Here is an 18,397-nt window from a genome sequence, read left to right on the forward strand (position 1 = left end):
AGTGAATTTATGTCTCATGGGCTCTAAATCAGTCCCATGCCCACCCTGAATCACACGCATGACCAAGGTAGCCTGCTGCTGAGTGACCAGGCCTGAGCCGTGTACTTTGTCCCTGGAGACAGAGATGTAGGACAAGAAGGGAGTGTGGTGGAAGGTGGTGCCTGAAGAGAGTCAGGCCTGGGCAGAAGGGAGAGTAAAAGCCAGCCAACTAGAATGGAAAAATTGAGACTTTAACAAAAGCCGCCATTTGTTGTTTCAACATTCTCAGGTTGGCTTCCTTTTCTTTTTTATGTGACATTATATTGAGACCTAAGGAAACATACATTTATGCCAGTTACAGATACCTACCTTTACAGAGTAAAGACTTTGCAAAGTTCTTCCAGAAATCCCCTTTTTTTTTTTTTTTTTGTATTGAGGATTGAATGCAGGTATGCTCTATTGCTGAGCTACATCCCCAGCCCTTTCTAGTTTTTATTTTGAGATGGGTCTTGCTCAGTTGCTGAGGCTGGCCTTGAACTTGCAATCCTCCTGCTTCAGCTTCCTGAGTTGCTGGAATTACAGGTGTGCACTGCTGCACCCAGTTTTCCATAAATTCTTCTAATAACCCCATGAGGTTTGTGACTTTCTCATTTTACAGGTGAACAAGCTTAGGTACCAGAGTCTGCAGAGCGAACCCCATGCTACACCCCTAGTAAGGTGAGGAGGCAACACTCATCCCAGGCGGGCTGACTCTACATTTCTCATGTTTTCCACCACACCCTGGAGAGGAAGAGGCTGAACTAGAGCAGCCCCAGTGTGGATGGGCAGGGCCCAGGTTTCAGAGAGAGAGTTCAGAAGAGTTATCAGCAGACTGTAGTGACTCACTGGCTGTGGGTGGAGGTGGCAGGGAAGGAGACATCTGTGACTCAGCCTTCCAGCTTGGGCGACTGATGGGGTGGGTGCTGCTCCCATTAACAAAGACAGAGAACGCAGGCAGGCAGAGCTGATCCCCTGCTCCTCAGGCACCTCCTCCCACCTCACTTCAGGTCCTGAGCCGGTCCTGTTGGGGGCCCAGCAATAACCCCTGCCCCACCTCAGGGGACTCCTAGACTTGGGACTCAGTGGTGCAGCTGCATCTATTTTTCGCGGTGCTCTAGGGGTCTAGGTTTTGCCTCCTCAGAGTTCCTCCAGTTCCTAGATTCCTTGCTGCGAAGTCAGATCCAGTTTGGTGTCCCTGAGCGTGAGTCCTGGTGCTTAGGTGGCCTGGGTTCCAGCCCACATTACGCTGTCCCAGACCCCCTTCCTGAATCCGAGCACTCTAGCACTGCTTTGAGGACCAACGCAGTGATCAGACCCTGTGTCCTGCATGACTCTTGCAATCCCCTTCTGCCTGGCCTTGGGACATGCTGCTCGGGGCCAGACCTCACATGCCCAAATATCCCTCAATGATGAGCTCTCGCCCCGATTCCTGTCATCAGCCACGGCTTGGGTGACGGAGAGTATCACTGCTGGACTCCTGCATGGCTGGGAGCTGCGGGGCTGGCCTCTACTGAGACTCAGACCTTCCTTCTGCAGGGGTGGTTTTGTGAAGTCATCAGGTCTACTTCTTGTCCCCCTGGCTGACCAAACTCATTCCCGCCTCAGAGCCTTTACACTGGCCACCCCGTGACTGCAGTGCCCTGCTCCTGCCTTGGTTGGCTTTTCCTTGCCCTTCAGGTCCCAGCTGACCTGTCAAGGTCCTGTTCGGTGTTGCTCGCCCCTTTCCATATCATCACTGGTTCCTCTCTCTTCATCACACTAACGTGTGGGGGCTTGTTTGGTTTCGTGGTTTCTCGCCTCTCTCCTTGATAGAATGAAAGCGACTGGAAGGCAGGAACCTCTCTGTTTATATTTACTCTTCCATTTGAGGGTCTAAAAAGGGGCCTGCCACATAGTCTGTGCTCGATAAGCTATTTATGCAATGTTACTGAATGTTCTGGATGGCTGGGACCCCAACATGTCTGGTCTAACCCGAGGGGGAGAGGACGTGATGGGTTTTGAGCAGATTGTACTGGAGGGCTGACCCCAGGGAGAGATCCAGCTCTCTCTGCCAGAATTCTCTACCTTGTCTATTGAGCAAGCTCCTAGACTTAGCTCAGGAGACACGTCCTCTCAAAAAGTCATCCCTTGCTCTGGCCCCCAAAGCAGTACCAGGCATCCCTCTTCCTTGCTCTGGTAACATTTTCTTCCAACATTTAATTATCCACTTATAAGCACTTATTGCTTATTTGTTTGCTTAACTGATTTTCTCTCCTTTAGACTATGAGCTTTTGACGACGGGAGTTCTGTTGGGTTTATCTTTGGGTCTCTGATGTGACAGTTATTTCCAGTTATTTGTGTGGTGCTGTATTAGTCAAGTACATTAGTAAACTGAAATTATAAGTCTGGTATGCAAGACATATAGGTCACACAGAGTGGTGCAATAGTAAAATGAATTAACAGCTATTTATCCAAAGGCCATGTGACTGAAGAAAGAAGTCTTTGAAACTTTGTCTAGTCATCTGCTCAGGTTGTCATTTTGGGGTCATGTTCTTAAGTTTATTTGAGCCATCTTTCTGTTCTCAAGTCCACATTTACTAGGATAGAAATCCAAAGAGTTTCGTGTCCTGAGTCACTCAGGATAACTCCAGATTGGCTGTTCTGATATTCCCAGCCCTTGAACAACTCTAGAGTCATCTAACCTGAGGACAGTCACACACTCTTGTGAGAGCGGCCTCCTTCATCTTGAAACTGCGTGTGCCGGGAGGGGGCACCTACCTCACCTCGCCCCAGTGTGGATTTAATGATGCGGACTCTGAGGGTTAACTCCCTTCACTTTCAGTTCATTAGTGGTTTTAGTCTGCCCATCCCTCCGCCCACTGTGTTGTCAGAGACTTGAGATCCAAAGACATAATTCACCTGGTTATTTTCTGCAATGTCATCCCTGAGAGGAGATGTTAATCTGGAAAGAAATTTAGCTGTGTATTCAGCAACCATTTCTAAGTTGTGTGTTGCAATTCAGGCCTTGCGCTAGGAGCTCAGGACAAGGATGAGTAAGATAACGTCTTTGTCTTTGAGGAGCTGAATCCAAAGGGCAGTGCAAGACAAGGGGGCAGGTGATTTCAGGCCCGTTTGAGGAAGGCTATGGTACAGTGAGGCCTTGGGGCGTGAACACGAGCTGGTCAGATGAAGGAGAGGGGAGCAGGAGTGGGCAGCAAGGACAAAAGACAGGACAGAAAGCATGAGTGTGATGTGGCCAGAGTGATGGCCAGAGAGATATCTGGGTTATGTAAGGAACCTATAGACCAGTGTTCTCCAAAATGTGTGTGTGTGCGTGTGGACTCTTAACTTGAGCTGTATTTCTTTAATTTATTATTGTTTTAAAAATTGTTTCCAGGGCTGGGAATTGAACCCAGGGTCTTGCACAGGCTAAGCCAGCTTTCTACCACCATCGGCTACCCACACCCCCAGGCGCTTAGCTTGAGATCATCCTCTCTACAGATCTATGTGTATGATACAGTATTGTGAAGTAGAAGCGTAGGCCTACTGTGGTACATCAGACCTCCAGAGCTTGTTCATCTCGGGGAACTGGAACTTCACACGCTTTGAATCGCAGCCCTCGCTTTTCCGCCTCTCTCCGCCTCCGACAGCTATCATCTTACTCTCTGCTTTTATGAACCTGACCCTTTTAGCTACTTCACATAAGTAAAATCATTGAAATCACTGCTTCTGCGTGCTCCTGTAACTTATCTCACTAAACGTCACGCCCTCCAGGCTTATCCACGCTGTGGCACAGTATGGAATTCCCTGCGTGTGTTAAGCCGAGGGACATTCCGTCGTTTGTAGGTACCACGTTTTCTTCATTTTCCTCCCTTCCTTCTTCCCTTCTCTCTTCTCTTCTGTGCTGGGACTTGAGCTCAGGGTCTCATGATTGTGTTACAACTATTGATGGCTTTAGGTTGTTGTCACGTCTTGGTGTTAGGGACAGAGCCACAGTGAGATGAGAGTGATACTGTTTAGAATCCTGATTTTGATTCTTTTGGGGCAAATTCCCAGAAAGGGTATTGCCTGATCATGGGGTAGTCATAATTTTCACCTTTTGAGGAATCTTGATGCTCTTTTCCATAGTGGCTACACCAGTTGACCTCCAGCAACTGTGAACAAGGGTTCCAATTTTTCCACCCGCCCAACACTTGGTCTCTTGTTGTTTTGACAATAGCCACTTCTGATTTGGTGGTGTTTTCTGCCTGTCAAAATTCATGTTAAGACTTAATTCCTCAATGAAGCAGTGTTCAGAGGTGGAGCTTTGGGGAGAAGACTGGGTCTTGGACTCACTACTGTTATTAGTAGAGTAACGTCTTTCTCCAGAGACTGGGTTAGGTCTCTCAAGACTGGATTAGGTAGTGGGAGAGTGAGTTGGGTCTCATGGGACAGGATCGGTCACCAGAAAGTGGGTTTTCATGAAGCAAGTTTACTCCCTGTTGTTTTGGCCTATTCTGTGTGTGCCTCCTTAACACTCTCACATAAGCTCTCTCTAGTTGATGCCAGCTGCCATGTCATGATGTGGCATGAGGCCCTTGCCAGATATGGTTGCCTGATTTTGAACTTTCCTGACCACAGAACTGTAAGAAAAAATAAGTTTCTTTTCTTTATGACTTATCCAGCCTCAAGTATTTTGTTATAGCAATGAAAAGGGGCTAAGATAATAGCGATCTTAATAGGAGGGAGGTGATATTGCATTATGGTTTTGAGTTACATTTCTATGGCAGTTAGTGATGTTGAGCATTCTTTCATAAACTTTTTGGTCATTTGTCTTCTCTGGAGAAATGTCTATTTAATTCCTTTTCTTATTTTAAAATCATGTTATTAAAAATCCTTTTCCATTGAGTTGAAGAAATTCCTTATATAGTTTGCCTATTATCCCCTTGTCAGATATTTGGTTCAAGCATATTTTCTCCATTCTGTAGTTTGTCTTTTCACTTTGTTGATTGTACCCTTTGCTGTGTGAAAGCTTTTTAGTTTGATATAGTCCCACTTGCCTACTTTAACTTTGTTGTCTGTGATTTTGATGTCACACTCAAGAAATCATTGCCAAGACCAATGACATGAAGTTTCCCCTATGTTTTCTTCTAAGGACATATAGTTCCAGCTCTTATGTTTAAATTTTTTTTCTTCATTTTGAGTTAATTTTTGTGTATAGTATTAGATAAGCATCCCATTATTATTATTCTTTTTTGTACATGGGTATCCAGTTTTCCCACCATCATTTGTTGAAAATATTTTTCTTTCCTCATGTGTTCCTTCAGTAATTTGTGTGTGTGTGTGGGGGGCGGGGTACACGCACATGCACTTGGGTTTGAACTTGGGCTTCACACATGTCGTGTAGTTTACCACTGAGTTATAGTCCCAGCCCTCCTTGTATATTCTTGACACCCTTGTCAAAGCTCAGTTGACAAGGGTTTGTTTATGTTGGTTTATGTGCGTTTGTTTATGAACTCAATTTGTCAATACTGCTTATGGGATTATTTATTGTTTATTTCATAGGTCCACATGCTTATTTTTATTCCAGGATTATACCATTTTAGTGACTACAGAGTTTTAGTGTATGTTAAAATCAGAAACTGTGATGTTTCCGACATTTTTCTTCTTACTCACTATTTCTTGGTTGTTCAGAGTCTCTATGGTTCCCATAATGTTAGATTTTTTTTTTTTTCTATTTCAGTAAAAAAGAAAATTCTTGGGATTTTGATAGGGATTTCATTGGATCTATAAATTAATTTGGGTAGTAGGGACATTAAAAAAATCTTAAATCTTCTAATCCATGAACAGAGGATTATCTTTATGTTTATTGGTATCTTTAATTTCTTTCATCCATTTTTTATAGTTTTTAATATATAGGCTTTCACAATTTTATTCATAAATATCTTATGCTCTCTTTTTCCCCTAATCAAGTTCTTTTATTTATTATTATTTTTTAAGAATTTTGTTCAATACATGACAGAAGAATGCACTGACACATCATACATAAATGGAGTATAACTTCTCATTCTTCTGGTTGTACATGTTGTAGAATCACACCAGTTGTGTAGTCATAATACATAGGGTAATAATGTCCGATTCATTCTACTATTCTTCCTACCACTATACCCCCTCCCTTCCCTTTACTCCTCTCTGCCTAATCCAAAGTACTTCTACTTTTCCCTAGTCCCCACACCCTTATTGTGAATTAGCATCCACATATACCAAGGCCTTTGGGTTCTTGGAATTGGCTTTTTTTACTTAGCATGATATTCTCCAACTCCATTCATTTACCTGCAAATGCCATAATTTCATTCTTCTTTAAGGCTGTGTAATATTCCATTGTGTATATATACCCCATTTTCTTCTTCCCTTTGATGTTATTGTAAATGAAATAGTTTTAAATTTTTCCTTTTGGGACAATGTGTTAGTCAGCTTTTCATTGCTGTGACCAAAATCCCTGACATGAACAACTTAGCATTTGTTTTGGCTTCCATTTCTGGAGGATTCAGTCCATGTCTGCCTGGCTCCAAGGCAGAAAAATGATGGAAGGATGTAGTTGGGGAAAGCTGCTGAACTTATGGCAGGCAACTGGGAAGGCGAGAGAGAGAAAGAGAAACACACAGGAAGGGGCCAGGAAAGGTATAGTCAACAAGGGCCACTCTCCCAGTGGCCTACTTCCTCCAACTACACGCCACCTGCCTATGGCTGCCACCCAGTAGTCAGTTCAAATTATTACTCCTTCAAATGGATTAATTCACTGATGATGTTATCATCCTCACAATCCAAACACTTCCTGAAAGTGCCAACTCTGAGCCTTACTATAGTGGGGACCATCCTTTTAACACGTGAGCTTTTGGTGATATTCCAGATGGTTTGGATATTCCAGATACAAATCATTAGTGCATAAACTTGCAATGGATTCTTGAATGTTGATTTGGTATCCTTTATTCATAATTTGTTTATTAGTTAAAATAGTTTTTAGGTGGCATAGTAAGAGTTTTTTTATATATAAGGTTATGTTATCTACAAACAGATAAAATTTATCTTCTTCCTGTCCTAATTTTATGACTTTTATTTCTTTCTTTCACCTTATTGCTCTGGCTAGGATGTCTGGTAATATGTTGAATGTAAGTGATGAGAATGAGCATCCTTGATTTATTCCTGATCTTAAAAGAAAAACTTTTAGTGTTTCATGATTGAGTATGATGTTAATGGTGGGCTTTTCATATATGGCCTTTATTATGTTGAGATAAATTCCTTTTATACTTAATTGTTGAGGGATTGAGTTAGCAGAAGGTAAAAAATAAAAAAGATTAAAAGCAGAAATAAAGAACTGAAAGTTAAAACAATGAAATTGAGGTTTTTTTGTAAAAGTTAAATAAAATATATAACTCTTAAGTAAACTAAGAAAAAAAGAGAAGACTCAAATAAAAGAGAAAGCTGGGCATGGTGGTGCATACTTATAATCCCAATAACTGGGGAGGCAGAGGCAGGAGAATTGCAAATTTGAAGTCAGCTTCTGCAACTTGACAAGATCCCCAGCAACTTACTGAGACCCTATCTCAAAATAAAAAAATAAAAAGGGCTGGAAATGTAACTTGATGTAAAAACATCCCTGGGTTCCATTGTCAACACTGGGGAGAAAAAGAAAGAAATGAAGAGAGAAAACATTACAACTTACGCCACAAATATAAAAAGGATCATAAGACAGTCTTATGGAAAACAAATTGGATAACCTAGAACAAATGCACAAATTCCCAGAGACATAAACCAATCAAATCTGAATCGTGGAGAAATAGAAAACCTGAACAGACCAAGAGCAAAAGGGAGATTGAATTAATAATCATAAAAGTTCTAACAAAGAAGATCTAAGGACCAGATGACAGCACATAAAAAAGTAATCCTTTTTAAACTCTCCAAAATAATTGAAGAAGAGGGGATACTTCCAAATTCATCTTATAGGACCTGCATCACCCTGATACCACAGCCAGACAAAGACACTACAAGAAAAAAAAAACAACAAAAAACCATAAATAATTATAGATTGATATCCCTGATGAACATAAATACAAAAATCCTCAACAAAATACTAGCAAATGAAATTCAACAGTGCATTAAAAATGATTGATTGTTTTTTATCTCTGGGATACAAGGATGGTTCAACATATGCAAATTAATATAATATTTTACAAAGAATAAAGAATAAAAACCACATGATCATCTCAATAGGTACAGAAAAAGCATTTGATAAAATTCAACATCCAAGTAAGGAATACCTGTACTGTGTGATAATTTCTCTTGTGTGGAATGAGGGTTTCATGGTTAATCAAATTTGGGAAACACTAATTTAAAAGACATTAATAATGTTCAGTTGGTATCTACTTTTCAAAACATTTTTCTTAATTTATTTATTTTTCATTGCTAAGGATTATACCCATTGCTAAGGATTGTACCTCTGTGCTACATCCCCAGCCCTGTTTATTTTATTTTAAGATAGGGTCTCACTAAGTTGCCCAGCCTGGACTTGAACTTGTGCTCTTTCAGGCTTTAGTCTCCCAAGGCAGTGGAATTACAGGCATGTGCCACTGAGCCTGGTGAGTTGGTATCTATTTTTATACAGTACTGAGCATCATTCTGTGTTAGGCAGAGGAATACACTGGAGAACGAATAGACACTGTCTCCTACCTGCAGGTCTTGCAGGTCAATCTGGGAAGGAAGAACTAAACAAATTATCTCACACAATTTGTTAGGCGACTGCAAGTGAGAAAAGTCCCAGAAAGGAGACTTCAGGGTATTAAGGGACATAGGAAAGAGTGATAAATAAGAACAGTAATTAACATTCCTTAAGCCCACACCCTAAACCAGACCGCCCAATCCTCACTGGATTCAGTTGAGGCTAAATGGGGCATATGCTAATGTGCCTTTTGCATTTTCTCATGTTGGACATTGAAATAGGGCATTTCCCAAGTGAATTTGACCACAGAAACCCATTCAGAGGATATCCATTCAATTCTGTGGCAGTTTTGGCAAGGCTGCTGAGAGGATCATGAGGAGCCATTGAAGGGTTTTCTGCTAGGGAGAAATGGGGTGAGATTTAATTTTCTCAAATGATAGAGCACCTTTACCTATGATCCAGGTCATTCAAAAAATGGCTTCAGATAGTTTAGGGATCTCAGTTTTGTTAGTGTATAATAATTACATTTGCTTTTCAGAATACCAACCTACTAAATCTAAGCTTCCTAGAGAACGGTTTATATATTTTTAATACTTGTTTTTAGTTGTCAATGGACCATTAGTTTTATTCATTGATACGTGGTGCTGAGAATCGAACCCAGGGCCTTCCACATGCTAGGCAAGCGCTCTACCACTGAGCTACAACCCCAGCCCCAGTTTATATTAAAAAAAAAAAAACTCCAGACACACAGAAAACTGGTAACACTTGTTGACTCTGAGGAGGGAGTAGGTGCCTGGGTGACAGGGACAGAAGGAAGAGTCTTCACTATAAAACCATGAACCATGGCTAAGTATTATCTAGTAAAAATAAGGTGCAAATTAAAAAAAAAAAAATCCATGGGTGATCTAGATGTAGCTAAGATTAAGAACCATTGGTAGAGGTAATTGGTGAATTAAAGACAAAATAATTTGAAATTCATAATTCAAATTTCTATTAAAATGTGATAGAATAGATCGATCATTGTCAGGTTATTAACCTGACAAAAAGCCATTTTACAGTGCTGGGGGAGAGAAGTCAGGCCACCAGGGTTTCAGGAGACAGAAAGTGGGGGAAATAGAAGCCGAACCCATAGCTGTTTTCTGGTGGGCAGCCAAAGGTAAGCTGCCTGGACCTTGACCCCACTACTCACTAGCTGTGGGGTTTGGAAAAGTTTCTCAGTCTCTCAGATTCTTTATTGTAACATATAAATAATATTCTTTGTATTCCTTTAGCTGGTGGCTGGAAAAAACAAATGAATCAGTAAATTACATGTGCATGCACACGTAACACATTACATGTAACACATTTACATGTAAGACACATACACACACAGAGCACCTGGAGTGCTCTTTTTTTTTTTTTTTGATACCGGGGATTGAACTCAGTGACACTCGACCACTGAGCCACATCCCCAGCCTATTTTGTATTTTATTTATAGACAGGGTCTCACTGAGTTGCTTCGTGCCTCTCTTTTGCTGAGGCTGGCTTTGAAATTGAGATTCTCCTGCCTCAGCCTCCCAAGCTGCTGGGATTACAGACGTGTGCCACTGCACCCGGCTGGAGTGCTCAATTTGATGTGAGCAGATGGGGATAGTGCCGTTATTTATTTATTTATTTATTTATTTTGATAAAGAGAAGGGAAGATGTAGATCTTGCAGATAGTGGGAAGGGAGGAGAGCAAAAGTGTGAAAATGTTTCCTGAAAAGGGGGAAACCCTTTTCTCTGGGAGGGAATGGGACTGTGGGGTGGGGTGGTGCCGATGCAGAGGCCACATGACAAAAGGAATGTTCTGGAAAGTGGAGGGAAGCTGAAGTAGCTCAGGTGAGAACCCATACTCCTCTGAAAAGAGAAAGGCAATGTGCAGGCACAGTGGAACACACCTGTAATCCCAGTGGCTTGGGAGGCTGAGGCAGGAGGATCGCAAATTCAAAACCAGCCTTAGCAATTTAGTGAGGCCCTGAGGAACTTAGAGAGACCCTGTCTCTCGTTAAAATATAGAAAAGGGCTGGGGACATGGCTCAGTGGGAAAGCACCTCTGGATTTAATCCTGTGTACCAAAAAAAGAAAAAAAGAAAAAAAAAGCCTAAGAATATGTTGAGTCCAACTTTAAAAAAAACTTGAAACATAATTGTATACTTTCTTAGCAATCAAAATAGTAGGTTCCAATGCCTTTAGCCCTTATGTCCCCTTCATAGCAATTACTGTACTATTTTGAAATGAAGTTCATAGACAGTGTAACCTACCTACATAATGCCCTAATCATAAGATGTAGGAAACATTTAAGTTAAAGAATTTTTCATTAAATACATAATTCTCCTAGTGAATAGATGAGAAACATAATAAAATCCTCGGACACTAACATCTAAATGGACAAGTGCTGATTTGGGTGTGTTATTGTATTGACAATTCAAATACCATGAAAAACTTTGCTGATGGTGATGTGGTTTTCCAGAAGAGGAAAGATGTTTTCATCAATTTCTGAATGAAACAGTGCAAATTTCTTACCTCCATTTTACATATACACACAGAGAAATTATGTTTGAGTATCTTTGGCCTTTTTGCAATATCCACTGAATTTCCCCTAAATGGAACTGCTGTGTAAATTCAGAAATTTGCACTAAGTTTTAGCTCAGATCAGTATAAATAGCCTTTTCTTTCTCTCCCTCTTCCTTCCTTCTCTCTCTCTCTCCTTTCGTGGTGCTGGGAACCACATCCTCCTAGAGCACTGTACCGAGCTACACTCTCCTAACCCGATAAACTGTTTCACCTCCATGAACTTCCAGCGGGGCGCATAAAGCTCCATGACACTCAGACAATTCTTCAGGGTTCGGGCTTCCGGGCAAACTGCAGGTCTATCACACGCTCCGCACTCTTTACATGTGGTCAGTGCCGGGGTGGCATCCAACAAACACCCCACAGATTTCAAAAATGCCCACTAGAGGGTAGCACTGTCCCCTTTGACAACCCCTGAAATGGAAGGTGCATGATCGGAACTCTGTGATGGGAGAGGCTCACTCACTGCTTGGCCAAATCCTCACAGGTGGCAGATGTAAGAGGAAGATCTGGACAGGGATAGCCTAACAAGCCACCGCTTGTTGAAAGTGGCTTAATGCCACGTGCAAAATAATTTTTGAGGCAGTTTCCAGCTCGTTTAATCATCCAAGCACTATTTACTGAGCACCTATGCTAGACACTATTCTAGAAGCTGTTGATACCTTAGGGAATAAAACACAGATTTGGACCCTCATGGAGCTAACTGAGACACAAAGGTGTCTGCCACCAATTTGTCTTACCTGCAACTCGAGAGTTGTCTGATCACTGCTGACCTCCAGGCTTTCTCCTGGAGAAACTTAATTTAAAAATTAGGCATATCTGATGTAGGTTTCTTTTGCTGTTATGTGTCTTTTTCTCCTTATAAACTAAATAAAAGTAAAAAAAAAAAAGTTAGTTGATGGACAATTCAGATTATTGGGGTTCTTATTAACAGGAGTTAATCTATCATTTTTAAGGATGCCTTAGAATGGATGACCAGATATCACTTGCCAAGCCATGGGGACTTCATCAAGTCAGAAACAAGGATTTATCTAAAAGTAATCAAGACATCCAGACTTTTTTTTTTTTTTGAGTAACAGCCTACCATTTACGTAATCATACATTTACATAGGGTAACGATGTTTGATACATTCTGTTATTTTTTCCTCCCCCCACCCCTCCCACCTCTCTTTTCCCTCTATACAGTCCCTCCTTCCTCCATTCTTGCCCCCCTCCCACCCCCCATTATGTGTCATCATCTGCTTATCAGTGAGATCATTTGTCCTTTAGTTTTTTGAGATTGACTTATCTCACTTAGCATAATATTCTCCAATTTCATCCATTTGCCTGCAAATGCCACAATTTTATTATTCTTTATGGCTGAGTAAAGTAATATTCCATTGTATATATACCACAATTTCTTTATACATTCATCAACTGAAGGGCATCTAGGTTGGTTCCACAATCTGGCTATTGTGAATTGAGTAGCTATGAACTCTGTAGTATGCTGATTTTAAGTCCTTTGGGTATAGGCCAAGGAGTGGGATAGCTGGGTCAAATGGTAGGTCCATTCCAAGTTGTCTAAGGAATCTCCACACTGTTTTCCAGAGTGGCTGCACTAATTTGCAGCCGCACCAGCAATGTATGAGTGTACTTTTTTTCCCACATCCTCTCCAACACCTATTGTTGCTTGTATTCTTGATAATCGCCATTCTAATTGGGGTGAGATGGAATCTTAGTGTAGTTTTGATTTGCATTTCTCTTATTACTAAAGATGGTGAACATTTTTCATATGTTTGTTGATTGCTTATAGATCTTCTGTGAAGTGTGTGTTCATGTCCTTAGCCCATTTGTTGATTGGGTTATTTGTATTCTTTGTGTAGAGTTTTTTGAGTTCTTTATATATTCTGGAAATTACTGCTCTATCTGAAGTATGAGTGGCAAAGATTTTCTCCCACTCTGTAGGCTCTCTCTTTGCAGAAAAAAAAAAAAAAGACATCCAGACTTAGCAAAAGTTATGAATGTTTTCATCTGTATGAAGACCTGTCCTGCAACATTCCTGGGACAAAAGGGTCGATTCCTTGAGAGTTTGATACATATCCTTATCCTAAGCCACCAAGTAAAGAGGCAGAATATTAATGTCAATAAAAGCATGGGTGTTCTCCCTCCTCCCTCCCTCTCACCCTCCCTCCCTTCCTTCCTTCCCTCCCTTCCTTCCTTCTTCCCTTCCTTCCTTCTTTCCTTCCTTCCTTCCCTCCCTCTCTCCTTCCTTTCTTCCTTCCTCCCCCCGCCCTTTTCTTTCTTTCCTTTGAGATGGCATCTCTAAGTTAGCCTCTAATTTCTGGTCTCAAGCGATCCTCTAGCCTCATCCTCCTGAGTAGCTGGGACTACAGGTGTGTGCCACCACCGCTGGCTTAGGCAGGGGCTTTTGAATCTGATGTGTTCTGGAGTGTTGGACCTACCCACTGTTGCTGTGTGATTATGGCAATAACTCAGCCTCTCTAGTTCTCTGTGTCCTCATCTGCAGAATGAGTACAGTACCTACTTCCTTGGGTTACTTGGCTGAAGAATGGAATGCTCCCAGAGCACCAAGCACAATACCTGGCACATGGGTGCTCAGGGCACTGAAGTTATCACTACTTGTCTAGGAAAAGTGAGGCTGAACGGCAGTGGTTGCGTTCTTTCCTCTTGCTAGCTGAGAACCACCACACAGAGCTGAGGGGCCAATGTTTGTACGTTGTGACTACTGAAGAGAAGATACTTATTCTGTGCAAACAAATATGGGTTCAGATACTTTGGGATCTTAAAGGTAGACCTTAAAGCATATTAAATCATCTGCAACTTCCATATTCCAGAGAGGTAGCAACATCTGGGATTAGAAATGCTGTTCAGTTTTGCAAACCCAGCTCTCCAGGGCTTATTAAATGCATAATGTGACCTAGTGTTTGTCAAAGTCTGAATGTAGGACCACTGTGTTAAGGACTTTTAAAAATTAAGTTTTTGGGTCCTACATCCCCCCCTAAATATTTTTATCAACAACACTAGAGATTGGGCTCAGGAATCTGTATTTTATAGGTCATACTTGGATTTTAGTACCACTTATATAGAGAACAATTACCTTGTTTTAGTCAACTTTTTACTGCTCTCACCAAAAGACCTGACAAGAACAATGCAGAGGAGAAAAGTTTATTTTGGTTCATGGTTTCAGAGCTTCAGTCCATGGTTGGCTGGTTCCATAGCTCTGGGTCCAAGTTGAGGCTGACCATCATGGCAAAAGGGCGTGTTAGAGGAAAGCAGCTCAGGACATGACTGCCAGCCAGCAAAGCAGCAAAGAGAGCATGGCTCACCAGGGACAAAATACAAACCCTAAAGCTGTGGCCACAATGACCCACCTCCTCTACCCATCCCCTACCTGCCTACAGTAACTACCCAGCTAATCCGTATCAGTGGATTATCTGCTGATTAGGTTACTATCCCCATACTCTAATCATTTCACCTTTTACTGTTCTTGCATTGGCTCCCATGTGAGCTTTTGGGGGACACCACATATTCAAACCAAATATACTTTGATTTATAATACTAGAAAATGTCTGTACCCAGTGCCACTTGGTGAAGACTTGGTCACAGTGGATTTCAAACAAGACCATAAATTGAGGACTATTGAACTATCTAACAATTTCAGTTATCATTTTTATTAATTTCTGCTTCAATTGTCCATTGAGTTGTCTGGATGCCAGGATAGGTCCAGTTCCCTGCTTCTTATGAGGTTGTATGAGTCAACATAGCTCTGTGCTCTAGAAAAGTTTCCCATAATGAATGAATGGATGTATGACCTTAGCACTGTGCCAGGCTTATAGTAAGTGCTTAATAAATGTTAGCCATTAGTTTTACTCGGAGAGAAAAATATCTGCAGAGAGGTGATGCTGGTATTTCAGATGTGGACCTAGTTCTTAGGTTCAACTACCCATTTGATGAGCAAAGATGGCTGAAGGTAATGATTAGGATAATGGAAAAGGAAGGTCCCAAATTTCAGGAGTGTGTGGCATAGACCATACTTCCTTGTTGTTGTTATTTTCCTACAGAAAGGATGTAAGATCAGATATGAACTTTACTTTTTTTTGGTACCAGGGATGAACTCAGGGATGCTTAACCACTGAGCCACATTCCCAGTCCTTCTTTATTTTATGTTTTTTTATTTCGAGACAGGGTTTCACTAAATTATGTAGGACCTTGCTAAGTTGCTGAGGCTGGCTTTGAACTTGCAATCTTCCTGTCTCTGCCTCTTTGAGCTGCTGGGATTACAGGCATGCACCACTGCGCCCTGCTTGACTTGACTTTTGATAGTTTAAATTGTTGCTCACATCAGCAAAATTTCCCCATCCCGATGACTGTTCAGTTAGGGCTTATTTGTTCCCCTACACAAAAACACAGAGAACATGAGTCGTTGCATACATTTTAGGATGTAAATGATTTGTGCATCTCTAAATGTGGAAACAGAGTTTTCATGAACATGGAGAATTTCAGCTACAAAAGAATTCCTAGCTATAATAACTAGTGTGCAACTGAGATAATGGAAAAAGAATGAGGAAGTAGTTTCTTCAGTATGGTGAAATGGAGAGAGGGTCCTTTTCTTCCCTTGAGAAAGGCATTTATTAACTGCAAAATAAATGACTAGGACTCTGGAGCCAGGACTTCACCATGACAGCATTTTGCAATAATACCTGCTTTCATATATAGATTTCACGACAGTTTATGGACACTTAGACTTAGCATACTCATGCAGCTCACACTGAGTTTTTATTTCCTCCCTTTAAACTGAAGAAAACCAGGGCAGGGAATTTTTAAAGGGTTACTTGAAGTTGCAAAGCTTGGATTTCAACCTAATATTCAAAGTCTCAGGGTCAGAGACCCACATGGTGGGTTGACAGATCCCTTATTGTTGTTTTGTGGAGCAGGATGTGATTGCCAGTAATCAGAAGGAGGAGGCAGGAGCTCAGGAGAGTCTTGGGGACCAGGAATGCTGTGCGAGTGCAGGGTGTCTCTCATCTCCACACTCTATCTGCTTAGCCTTGCCGTGTTGCCAAACAAACACACCAGGATTGCAATTCATACCCACTTCTCTGGGCCAGGAGTCCTGGATGTGTGTGGAGCAGGCTTAGCTTTTGGGCGAGAGGGGTGTAGGTGTGCAGAGTGGCCAGACACTACCAAGTGAAGGGAAAAAAAAAATCAAAGAACAAGAGGTGATGTTAAGCCTTCTCACTATCTTGATCCTATTTAAAAAGGAAGAGGTGAACTGGGTATGGTGGCACCTGCCTGTATCAAAACTGGGGAGGCTGAGGAAGGAGAATGGCAACTTGGAGACCAGCCTCAGCAATTTAGCTACATCCTCAGCAACTTGACCCTTCAATTTCAACCCTGTCTCAAAATTGAAAATAAAAAGGGATTGGCATGTAGCTCAGTGATAAATTTCCCTGGGTTTAAATCCCAGAAAAAAAAAAAAAAAAAAAAAAAAAAGAAAGGGAAAAGAACCAAACACAGGCTAGATTTGAGGTCAGTTTCAGACAGCCAATTTTGACAACTATACTCATGATATAACTAGACCCACACTTGTGAGGATCCAAGAGGAGTCTGTCAGTGTCCATCTGAACTTGTAAATGAGGACTAAAAATGATTTTTAAAAACTTACTTTCCTTTCTCATACCCTTTTACGAAAAATTTTTAAAGATTGCGCATGACTATTTTCTTTCACTTGGAACTGGAACTTTAAGATAAGAATGACCTGGAGGTTCCTGTAAAGGCAGGTGCAAGTCTGGGTATGACAGGGTATTCCTGTCGTCCTGGCTACTCAGGAGGCTGGGCAGTGGGGACTGCTTGAGCCTGAAGTTTGGGACCAGCCTAGGCAACATAGTTACAGCCCCTCTAAAAGAAAGAAAAAGAAAAGAAAGGAAGGGTCTCATGGGCTGAAAAAATTACCATATTTCTGAGGTTGAATCAGTTACCTACAAGTAGCAGCAAATCATTCACTTCTTCTGAGGGAGTTATGTTTCATGTTTCAGGGGAATTTATTAGCACATCTAAATCTAAAAAACAAAAGCTATCATATATAAAGGCTAAGGTGGAAGTAGGAGGCAGAAGAAAAAAAAATCTAGTTGCCATCAGTTTTTATTCTAAATTGCTTCAGTTCACTAAAAACAAATATTTCACAGAGGATGTAGTCTATAACTCAGAATAATAATACAAATTAGAAATATACAAATGCATATTTTCATTAAATAATATTAAAATGTCTTCAAGTAAGTTTATATAGCTATATTTATGTATGAGATTATGCTTACATTCTTGTTTGCACCAACATTTTGGAAAATGTTAAAGATAATTTTGCCTTAATTAAAAAACATACCCCAAGCTGGACACATGCCTGTAGTACCAGTGACTCCAGAGGCTGAGGGAGAAGGATTACAAGTTCAAAGTCGACCCCAGCAATTTAGAACCTGCTTCAAAATAAAAAATACAAAAGGTTGGGATGTAGTTCCGTGATAGAGCACTCCTAGGTTCAAAAAACAAAGCCAAAACAAACAAACAAACAAAGGCGGAACAAAACAAAAATCCAAACACAGCAAAAGTTTATTTAGCACTCTATCATCCACATTTCAGGAAACAATGCTGTATGTTAGTAATTAATGCATAATTTGAGAGTATGAAAATATCCTCGAATGCCTTTTAAATCATCAAAGATAAAATGATGTTTGATACAGCACCTTTTTAGATAGTTTTAATAGCGAGTTATTTTATGGATTTTTGAGTCTTGGGGAAGTCACCTATGATATAAAAAGCTAATTCTCTTAGCCAGAACATGCAATTAACTAGAAAAAGCATTCTCTAAGCTTGCATGCTAAGGCTGTTTGTTAAAAAAGGAAATGTGACCAAAGCCAAATATTTCCTCTTCTTATAAATCTTGTACAGAGTATGTCCCTCACCAATTATGTAGGGTCCCTTGGGCCTCAGAACTTTCCACAAGTGTTTTGGTCTCTATGACGATGTACCTAGTTGGTGAAGCGGAAACTCTGGTGATTAGGTGGAGGCAGGCACCAGGCATTTGGTAGCGGAGAGGTCTGTAGAAAACCAAACAGGTTC

The 18,397-nt window shown here is 41.1% G+C and overlaps 1 long non-coding RNA gene across 1 annotated transcript in view; it reads left to right on the forward strand.

Moving 5' to 3' along the window:
* The window catches only part of LOC306671122, a 376,374-nt gene that overhangs the window by 264,508 nt on the left and 93,469 nt on the right, over positions 1-18,397 (forward strand). The window lies entirely within an intron of this gene.

This window comes from Sciurus vulgaris (assembly GCF_902686455.1).
Source record: "Sciurus vulgaris genome assembly, chromosome: 10".
NCBI classification, from domain to species: domain Eukaryota; kingdom Metazoa; phylum Chordata; class Mammalia; order Rodentia; family Sciuridae; genus Sciurus; species Sciurus vulgaris.